This window comes from Pelobates fuscus, chromosome 5 (genome assembly GCF_036172605.1).
Source record: "Pelobates fuscus isolate aPelFus1 chromosome 5, aPelFus1.pri, whole genome shotgun sequence".
Classification (NCBI taxonomy): Eukaryota; Metazoa; Chordata; class Amphibia; order Anura; family Pelobatidae; genus Pelobates; species Pelobates fuscus.
This window is the reverse complement of record NC_086321.1, coordinates 15895598-15907068: the sequence shown is the minus strand read 5'-3', so window position 1 is coordinate 15907068 and position 11471 is coordinate 15895598. Positions and strand designations below refer to the sequence as shown.

At 46.7% G+C, this 11471-nt stretch overlaps 1 pseudogene; it reads left to right on the top strand.

Annotated features, from left to right (window-relative positions):
* Positions 1-8984: 8984 nt before the first annotated feature.
* Positions 8985-10641, top strand: LOC134611989 (general transcription factor II-I repeat domain-containing protein 2-like; annotated as a pseudogene).
* Positions 10642-11471: the final 830 nt, after the last annotated feature.

Below are 11471 nucleotides of genomic sequence, written 5' to 3'. Positions count from 1 at the left end.
TGTCTTCGACATGTTAATGGCTTTCTTTCCTCCTGCTTTCATGCCAGCAATTATAGCGTCTCTATAGGCTCTGAGTTGAACCATATCAGCACCATTTACGTTCCAATCGGGATCAGTATTGGGATAATGTGTTGCGGCCCATGCTGCTGGATTAGCTTGGTTCAAAGCACGGGCTCTATCCTCTAGTGCTTTTATGGCTGCTTGATTTATTCTTGTCCTTTCCTCATTGTTAAATAAAGTCATTAGTAACTGCTGGCAATCAGCCCATGTCGGATTATGCGTCTGTACTATTGAGGTGAACAGATCAGTCATGGCTTGTGGTTTCTCAGTATACGAGGAATTATGGGTCTTCCAGTTTAAAAGATCGGTAGTGGTAAATGGGACATATACGAAGACTGGGTCAGCGTGTGCCATTTGACCTGCGGCATCGATATAAGCTGACCCGGGATTCAGACGAAGAGGCATCTGATAGTGCTTTAATTGTTGGGCACCAGTCAACTGTCGGGTTTGGATGGGGCTACGTAGAGAGGCGTCAGTCATGGGTTCCGGTCGGGGAGAGATAGGGTATGGGGATGTGGGAGGTTGGTTTTGGGAAAAGGTCGTAAATAAAACACTTCGAGCCGAGCTAGATGAAGCTTGACCGGAAGTCTGAAGTGGCGCCAAATCAGGATATTCGTTTCTAATGGGGGTGGGTTCTGGTTCCGGAAGGGGAGATTTAGTACGAGGGGGGGTGGATCCTGTACTGGAAGAGGAAGCGGAAGTGGATGGGGGTAATGAGGGGAGGGCTGCAGGACTTCCTACGTTTGCGTCACTTCTTCTTAACGGAAAGTAAGGGGGCGGCAAAGGGATCTCGGACTCAGGGGGCGTGTCCAAAATGGGCCTAACACCAGTCCTAGTGGACGAACAAGTCCTAGCTACCATGAGGCGACACTGCTCCTCGTGGCATGTCTGGAGCCATTTTGGCGAGTCATTTACGGCCTGTCTCCAACAGTCAATATAAGGAAACTGGCCGTAAAGTTCAGGCCTACCTGATACAGCCACGTGTAAGCGCTGTACCAGAGTTAGATCCAAACTGCCACGTGGCGGCCATGCCGCAACCAAAGTAGGCCACTCCCTAGTGCACAAAGTAACTAAACGCACAGGAGACATCTTAACCCCAAAATCACAAGTTTTGAATCCCTTTTTAAAATTCTTCACCATACAACCTAAGGGATCCGGAATCGTTGACTGCGACGCACCCATACTTAACAATGGAACGTCGTCGACAACGAATACTATACACACGTACTATTCAACAATCACACCCGTTTCCTCTGGCAACAGCACCACGTGGTACGGTTACCAAGTGAAACGTACACAATAACAATAAACACTCAGGGAATTCCCGTACACACACAGCTGTTACACCAGTCACTATATAATCAATATTATGCCCTTTGGCGTAACTATACAGTCACCCACGCTATAATTCTCTATATACGAATTACCCGTCTATAACACACCCCAGTAACATCGTCTTTTACAAATAGCGGTTACAGTACGGTTAGCATAGGTCAAAGCACAAGTTAAGGTCACAATACAATTATTAGTGGTTATGGTGTTAAACATGCAATGGACGACAATGATTAGTACTTATATACAGTGTCAGTAAATATACAGGGTTATGGTACCGTGCACTATAATACAGCAACACACTATTAACACTCTCGCTAGACGGCTGAGCTCGCGCTATCTAACAAGATATACACTTTACTAAAACAATCGTTAACACATTTACAATTCCCAACTAAACTATTGGCCAGTACCTTGAATGGACTACCTAAAACTATATACACCCGTTTTGGTTAGCCACACTGCCCAATCACCACATATATATAGCGAGCTAGAGAACCGAATTTACACAGGCGCCTCTTAGTCGCACTATCAAAAGTCTAGTGGGTTCCAAATTTACACGCCTTCCCACTTAGCCCAGATAGGATGAGAACTAGCGAACCGAATTTACACAGGCGCCGCTTAGTCTCCCGGTCCCTCCGACCTAGCGAACATAATATACACCCTAGAACGCTAGTCTAGACAAGACACCGGTGTCCGGCTAGGGCTATTTACACCAGGACCCCGCCTGACTAACCAAATCAAACGGTCTGACTAAAGAGCGTTCGATCGAGCGGTGCGCCTTCGCTCCTTCCCTCCGACAGAGGGGGCAGATACACAGATTCAAATCCCCTTTGGGCCTACCGCACAATCGGTATACCCCTAGTGGGTCCTGCCGTCTAAAACAGCAGTTGTCTTACCTCCTCGTTCCTGAACCTGAGTTCACACTCATCGACGGGGACACCCCAGCACTTCTCACGTAGAGGCCGATGATCTCCTGGACAACGGCCCAGTGGCGCCGAGACGAAGGGAGGTCCACGCAGAAGTTCAGGGGTGCAGCCGTAGAGAACGTGGGCAAAGATAGACCGTCTCACGCCTCTGCCTCTCAGCTACCGTTGAACGATGAGCTTCCCGGCCAATGCACCAAATGATACCGGAGAAACTGACGGAAGCCAAGCACAGAGAGATGGACACAGGTTTCTTCAGGAAGGAAGAGATTCTTTATTGGATCACCGATCGGGACTCAGAGGGACTAATGTCACCAAAATACAGCAAGTTCTGAGCCCCGGACAATAGTGCAGGCTCCTTATATAGGCATATAACTCCTCCCATATTAAGCTCCACCCGCACATTCTCTTAACCAATCAACCCAAATAAGAATTAACTTCCTGTTTGACCGCATGGCTTGTCCAGCACAATGGAGGAGGGGAATACTACATCCTGTATTCTTGCACATGCTCCGTACACTACTGATCGTATCTTGCCTCGTGCAACCAACTGATCGATACGTCAGCATATGCACGTACACATGCCACGTGGTAATCTCGGCCTACTAAATTTATTTTTACCGAGATTCCACCACAGAACAGATGGATTATATTAATAAAAACATTATTTTTCCCCAGCTACACCGTCAATAGCATCTCTCACAGTGGAAGACACTGCATCCAGAACAGAAATTGAGTCTGCGCCACTTCCCAACAGTGAGGTTACCTCTACAACTCAAGGTACCACAAGCACTGTAATTATAGCTGATAATCCTGCGCAGTGGCAAGCAGTCCTGACTGATAGTGTGCGCTGTCAAATTGTTAAAAAAAGAACCAGTGCAATTCACAAACATTGTATTCCCCCCAATATTCTGAGAATCCACCTTGAAGATTCACAAATGACAATTACATGAGAAGCATGAAAAATGGGGAGAAAATTCTTCAATCATGGATATTATATTCGATGAGCACTGACTCAGTGTTCTGTTTTGCCTGCACTGTTTTTGGGAAGCGTGACAATGCCTTAGGCAACTGTGGCTTCCGTACATGGAGGAACCTAGCTCATCATTTAAAAGAACACGAATATTCAAAGGGGCATTATGACAATATGATAAACTGGCATGAGCTGCAGAGGAGACTGCAAACCAATACAACCATAGATCAAAGACAACACGACTTGATGCAGATCGAGATGGAGCATTGGAAAGGTGTCATAAGGAGAGTGATTGCTATAATTTGTCACTTAGCAGAATGCAACCAGGCTTTAAGAGGGACCACAAGTGAGTTGTATAACCCACACAATGGGAATTTTATTAAAGGACACGGAGGCTCCTATTATGCTATTCTCTTTCTTTTATTCCTTAGCAGCAAAAGAGAGAAATACTGTAAATATTCAACAAAATTGAAATAACATCATTTATCCCAAAGGGTTAACCATATATAACACATTAACCAATGAGAGTGTCCCTATCCTAATAATGTCCCATGTGACCTTAAGCCACTCCTCTTTCTTTTGCTGCTGCCTCCTCAGCCAAGTACAATTTTACATCTCTCTACATACTTGGAAAATTATCTATTTATCTCTGTTTAGTTTGGTACATTTGCCTTAATGTAACCTTGTTGCATTGCCTATGCCTTATTTGTCCTTTTTTCTGTGGTAAATTATTTGTTTTTTATCACTGTTTCATTGCTGTGTTTGTTGCTCCCTTTTCCCTCCCCTCCCTCAGTCACCTGGTCAGTTTGATTATCTTCTGCCCAGGCTTTTCTACCATCCTGCTTTGAAGGGACCTCAGTCTGGGGCTCCCTCCTCGCACCGGGTCTGTTCCCCGCGGTCCCGGCGGTTCTCGGCGTTAGCCGCGGCTAAGTGCCGCTCGCACATGCGCACATAGCGAGTGTGCATCGCGGCGGCCATGTTTTGATTGGTAGTTTTGCCGCGCTTTTTCCTAACGCGGCCAATACGCTCACCTGGGGGCGAGAACGTGTGTGTTACTAGCCTGCTCTACTGCTCTAACTGTGCCTAGTTTTTTCTTGTTACTCAGCTTTGCATATTGTTTTACTTGTGCCTCTTAAAGCTGTATTGCTTAAATAGCTGGTGCCTCTTAAAGCTGTATTGCTTAAATAGCTGGTGCCTCTTAAAGCTGTATTGCTTAAATAGCTGGTGCCTCTTAAAGCTGTATTGCTTAAATAGCTGGTGCCTCTTAAAGCTGTATTGCTTAAATAGCTGGTGCCTCTTAAAGCTGTATTACTTAAATAGCTGGTGCCTCTTCAGCTGTTGGCTTATTTAGCTAGATGCTAAACTGTCACACTCCTACTCCATAGATAGTAGTGCCCAGTTAAGGCTAAAAATATTTATCTGTCGGTCATTTAATCCTTTCCTCCTGGCCACGCAATGATTGAAGGGCTTCAGGAGCAAATGGACTCTGAAGAGTTGCATTCCCTCCTGGACGCGGCTATGACACAGGCCATATTTACCGCTATGGGGGCCATGTCAGTCAATATCTCACTGTCAATTACCAAGGCATTGAAATCCTCCACTTCTAACCCCCCAGAGGATAATCCAGTAGCCCCTAGTGGGCGTAAGGCCGTCAAAAAAGTCCCACCACCTGGACTAAAATGCCTCCAAAACAATACAGACGGACAGGGTACATCCTGTCACAGATCATGTGGTTGAACCACAACAAGGAGCCCCTCACCGGGCAAAATCGGTGAGGAATTGGAAAAGGGCTAGAGCCCTCATTGAATCCTCCGAATCTGAGTCGGAGCAAGAGGAGGCACAGAGCGAGTCCGATGAGGAGGACTCTTATGACCCCATTTTTTTATCTCCCTGAGCACAGCTCCATGACAGGAGCAGGAGCAGACTCCAAAGATGGAGTAGACGACTCCGCCCTGGTTGATCCGCAAGGCGAACCACCTTTTGACCCCGACACCTTGCAACACCCGAGATCCTCGGAGTGGTATCCCCTAGAGCACGTTGCAAAATATATCGCTGCTCGTATTAGAAAACCACTCGACAAGGTGGCACGGAGCAAACTCCGGGCGGAAAGCCCACGCCCCACTATTCCGGATATGGCATGCGTCACCCCGGACGTAGACCCCAAAATTGCCCAATTCTTGGGGAAATCAGGCTGGAAAGCCAAGAAGGGCCTGGATTTTGCCTGGCGGAATTGCCAGGACAAGGTCCTGGATATCCTAGGGCCAATTGCAAAAATGTTCGACATGGTCGAAGACGCAATAACAGGTGGTACCCCGGTGGATTTAGAGGCACTCAGGGGTGGATCCAGCGAGCCGTATGCCTGCTGGGCAACGCCAATACGGCGGTAGCCACAGAACGGCACAAGGCAATCTTGATAAAAATAAGCTAGCTATTTCAGAGCCTGGACCCCAGGCAAAAGCCCTCCTACTTGGAGATACTTTTGTTAAAGAGCTAGGCACATATGTTGGCACCTTTACGGCACTTGATAAAGCTCAGGCCAACATGAAACGAGTGTTCCACCAGAGAGTTTTTGGCGGGGCCGGCAGATATCGGGGTCGTCAGCCCAGCTGAGCACCCCGGGGTTCATACCGGGACTACTGAGGCCCCATACAGTCCAGGCTTACAACACCTGAACCCAGAACTACCACACCGTTCTTCCCAGTCCGGGGCAGACCATGGCAGTCTCGGGGACCCAGAGGTTCTTCCTATGGCCGACGACCCTACAGGGAGTGCAGAATTATTAGGCAAATGAGTATTTTGACCACATCATCCTCTTTATGCATGTTGTCTTACTCCAAGCTGTATAGGCTCGAAAGCCTACTACCAATTAAGCATATTAGGTGATGTGCATCTCTGTAATGAGAAGGGGTGTGGTCTAATGACATCAACACCCTATATCAGGTGTGCATAATTATTAGGCAACTTCCTTTCCTTTGGCAAAATGGGTCAAAAGAAGGACTTGACAGGCTCAGAAAAGTCAAAAATAGTGAGATATCTTGCAGAGGGATGCAGCACTCTTAAAATTGCAAAGCTTCTGAAGCGTGATCATCGAACAATCAAGTGTTTCATTCAAAATAGTCAACAGGGTCGCAAGAAGCGTGTGGAGAAACCAAGGCGCAAAATAACTGCCCATGAACTGAGAAAAGTCAAGCGTGCAGCTGCCAAGATGCCACTTGCCACCAGTTTGGCCATATTTCAGAGCTGCAACATCACTGGAGTGCCCAAAAGCACAAGGTGTGCAATACTCAGAGACATGGCCAAGGTAAGAAAGGCTGAAAGACGGCCCCCACTGAACAAGACACACAAGCTGAAACGTCAAGACTGGGCCAAGAAATATCTCAAGACTGATTTTTCTAAGGTTTTATGGACTGATGAAATGAGAGTGAGTCTTGATGGGCGAGATGGATGGGCCCGTGGCTGGATAGGTAAAGGGCAGAGAGCTCCAGTCCGACTCAGACGCCAGCAAGGTGGAGGTGGAGTACTGGTTTGGGCTGGTATCATCAAAGATGAGCTTGTGGGGCCTTTTCGGGTTGAGGATGGAGTCAAGCTCAACTCCCAGTCCTACTGCCAGTTTCTGGAAGACACCTTCTTCAAGCAGTGGTACAGGAAGAAGTCTGCATCCTTCAAGAAAAACATGATTTTCATGCAGGACAATGCTCCATCACACGCGTCCAAGTACAAATGGGTATATATTTGTTTTTTGTTAAGTTGCCTAATAATTTTGCACAGTAATAGTCACCTGCACACCCAGATATCCCCCTAAAATAGCTAAAACTAAAAACAAACTAAAAACTACTTCCAAAAATATTCAGCTTTGATATTAATGAGTTTTTTGGGTTCATTGAGAACATGGTTGTTGTTCAATAATAAAATTAATCCTCAAAAATACAACTTGCCTAATAATTCTGCACTCCCTGTATGGTAAGTTCTATACCTCGACATCTGGCTTCACTAACTATGGTAGGGGGCAGACTGTGTAATTTCGTCACTGCATGGCGCAAGCTCACTGCAGATGCATGGATCCTTCACACTGTTTAGGGATACTCTATAGATTTTGTACACTACCCTGTTCAAATACAACCCCCCAACCGCATGGTGTTTCCCACTCACGACCAATACCTAATATCTCAAGAAGTACAAGCCTCAGCCTCCAAGGGCGCTATTGCAGAAGTCCTCCCTCTCACACCGGGTTTCTTAAGCAACCTCTTCCTGATTCCCAAAAAGGGCGGAGGCGTCCATCCAGTCATCAACCTACGACCCCTAAACATGTTTGTCACATACCACCACTTCAAGATGGAAGGCATCCACTCTCTAAGAGATCTCCTGCTTACAGGGGACTGGATGGTCAAGCTCGACTTGAAGGATCCGTACCTCACGGTTCCGATGGCCGAAGAGTGCCAAAACTTCCTACAATTCCAATGGGAAGAGACCTTATGGCGATTCAGATGCCTACCGTTCGGCCTATCGTCGGCACCATGGTGCTTCACGAAGCTCATGAAACCAGTGGTCGCCCTCCTACGCAGCAGAGGAGTTCGACTCATAATATACCTGGACGATATCCTCATAATGGCGCAAGAGCCTCATCTGCTCCTCAAACATTTCTCGTGGACGAGGACTCTACTAGAAAACCTGGGGTTTCTAATCAACTGGGAGAAGTCGGTCACCAAACCCACTCAGTCAATAGAATTCCTGGGATTCCCTAATAATGCTGTGAACGGAGCACTCCTACTCCCAACAGCCAAAGTCAAATCCATCAAAAGGAAATCAGGCGGACTTTAGCATGTCCCATTCTTACCTTAAGACAACTGGCCAGGATTGTCGGCCTCCTCTGCGCGTCAATCCAAACCATATTCCCTGGGCTTCTGCACTACAGGGCACTCCAACGACTAAAAGCCAAATACCTTCGCTCAGGGCACTCATACTCAGACTCTGTTCCTCTCGACTGCACCGCCAAAGAGGAACTCAAGTGGTGGCTACAACACATGGAAACATGGAACGGCCGAGCGATCTTCGGGAACCACCCCAGACATCATAGTGGAATACGATGCAAGCATGCTCGGCTGGGGAGCGCGCTGTGGAGCTATCTCCACCGGAGGAAAATGGTCCCTAGAGGAACAGAAACAACATATCTACTGCCTAGAACTGCTAGCAGGATCGTTTGCTCTACAGCACGGGTGTCAAACACAAGCCCCGCGGGCCGAATCCGGCCCGCCAGACCTCGTCATGTGGCCCGTGTAGCCGCCGCCGGCCGCCAGCCTTCACCTTTTATTCTCACTTTTTTTGACACAAGAAAGCCGCCTCTTCAGCGCATGCGCGGCAGCCTACAAGCCAGAGAACGTCTGCCCTCTAGCGGCGCCGGCCGTTCTACACAGGAAACCTCCACTTTACATGCATTCAGGAAACCTCCACTTGTTTTTATATTGAGCACATGCCATCCTGTGATGTGACAGATCCAACGGCTGCCTGAACCCTTCTCTCCTGTACTATAAGTACATATGATGTATGTGGGGTGGGGAGGAGGGGTCTGCTTATTAGGGGGGGTCTGCTTATTATTCTGCTTAAAAGTCTGAGTGGTAAACTTTGGATATACTGACCACTTCTGTGTCACTTTACAGTGATATAGGGACCATAAACTACAATCAAATAACCCAAAAATGTCCAAGAAAAGAAAAGTTGATGCAGAGGGAAGGCAATTTCAGGAGAGATGGGGAAGTGAATACATGTTTGTGATTAATGGAGACAAGCCGGTATGTCTTATTTGCTATGAGGCAGTGGCAGTGATGAAGGAATACAATTTACGCCGGCACTTTGAGACCAAACATGGAGCCAAATTTGCTAACCTTAGCCACCAGGAAAAGCAACAAAAGGTCCAAGAATTAAAAGGTAGCCTGCATTCTCAACGGAATATTTTTGCAAAAATGACAGCAAAAAATGATGCAGCAGTGAAAGCCAGCTATCTTGTGGCTGAAGAAATTGCGGGAGCTTCAAAGTGCTTTTCAGAAGGTGCATTTGTAAAGCAGTGTATGCTGAAGGTATGTGAACAGGTGTGCCCTGAGCAGAGACAGGCTTTTAACAATGTCAGCTTGTCAAGAAACACCATCACAGACCGAGTCAGGGACCTAGCCTGTAATCTTAAATCAAAGTTGGCTGAAGAGGCATGCAGTTATGCATGTATGGGACAACAACTGGGAGGGACATCTTCAATGCAGTGGAGGAATCCGTAAATAAAATGAAATTACCTTGGGAAAAGTTGGTGGGACTTACTACTGATGGCGCTCCAGCAATGTGTGGAGAGAGAAATGGCTTGGTTGGACTGTTAAAAGAGAAAATGAAAAAAGTAATTGCCACACGCCGCTGATAACTTATCACTGCATTATCCACCAAGAAGCTCTGTGTGGCAAGGTTCTGCAACTGGATAACATAATGTCCACAGTCACGAAAACAGTGAATTTTCTGCGTGCACGGGGTCTGAATCATCGTCAGTTCCAACAATTTTTGAAGGAGGTGGGCATGGAACATACAGATGTGCCATACCATACAGAAGTAAGGTGGCTGAGTAGGAGCACCGTTCTCAAGAGATTTTTTGAGCTTTTGGAAGAAATTACTCTTTTTATGCAAAGTAAAGGGAAGCCCTTGTCAGAACTGTCAGATCCAAACTGGCTGTGCGATTTTGCCATGTTGTGTGACATAACAGAGCATCTCGCCCAACTGAATCTGAGGCTGCAGGGCCGCAAACAAGTCATAACCTCAATGTATGAGGCGCATATGGAAGTCACAGCTTGAAAAAGACAGTCTTGCCCACTTTCCTATCTGCCAGTGCATCTCAACCTCATTCCCAGGTACTTTTTCATGTGCTCGATTGGGTACCAAAGTGAATCGGCTGATTGATGAATTTAATCGACGCTTTTCTGACTTTAAAGAACAAAACTTAACCTTTACCAGCTTTGCCAATCCCTTCAACATCGATGATGACAGTGCACCTCATCACCTTCAAATGGAATTAATAGAACTTCAGTGCAACAGCAGCCTGAAAGCGAAGTTCCAGGATGCGACAGTCGACGACTTTTACCGTCTGCTTTGATGCCACAGCTCCGACTTCAAGCTGCACGTGTTCTGTCCATGTTTGGGAGCACCGCTCTATGTGAACAGATGTTTTCAGTCATGAATCTGAACAAGACCAAGCTCAGATCACGCATCACTGATGATAACCTCCATGCTGTTTTGCGGATTGCTACAGCACAAGACCTAACGCCAGACATCGATGGACTGACCTCAGGAAAACGATGTCAGCCATCTAGTCAGAAAAGTTAAAAAAAAGTTAATGCCTTGTGTTTGCCATATGTGTAATAAACAGTGTTTGGCAATATTTGTATGATTAAAAAAAAAATGTCTGTTACCTAAAATCATTTTTCAATAAATTGTACAATAATTGTACATTTGAATATCTACTTGCCATTATTCTGACTATGTTTCTGCTTTCAGAGCTAGTTATTACTTACATTATTACAAAAAAACTGTAATAATTGAATGCAGTGACAATAATTTATGATAATAAAGAGTGGACACATAGTCCTACAGATACAACCGGCCCTTTGAGGGTGACCAAACTGCTGATGCGGCCCCCGATGAATTTGAGTTTGACACCCCTGCTCTACAGTGTCTTTTAAGTATATCGACCAACTGCTCCATTCTATTACGCATGGACAATATATAAGCGGTCCGGTATATCAACCACCTCGGGGGCACGAGGTCAACAATACTAGTAGAACTGTCGAAAGATTTCTGGCAATTCTGTCTGGACTGCAACATCCGGAAGCTCTGGCGACGGACGCTTTCCTCCAACCATGGCCGAAAACCCGCCACTACGTTTTCCCTCCTTTCTCCCTCATCGCACGAACTCTACTGCATCTCAGACGTCACCAAACCTCCCTGAACCTCATAACCCCCTTTTGGACGTCTCAACCCTGGTCCATAGATCTCCCGAGATTGCTACCGGTGACAACCGACCTCATACGGGATTCCGACGGGAACTCACACCCCCTTTTACTTCAGGGACATCTCCTATCAGGGGACCCTATTACATCCCAAATGTTCCACAGGCAACTCTGGACCTCCTGGCAGGAGCTTGGGCCCCAGGAACA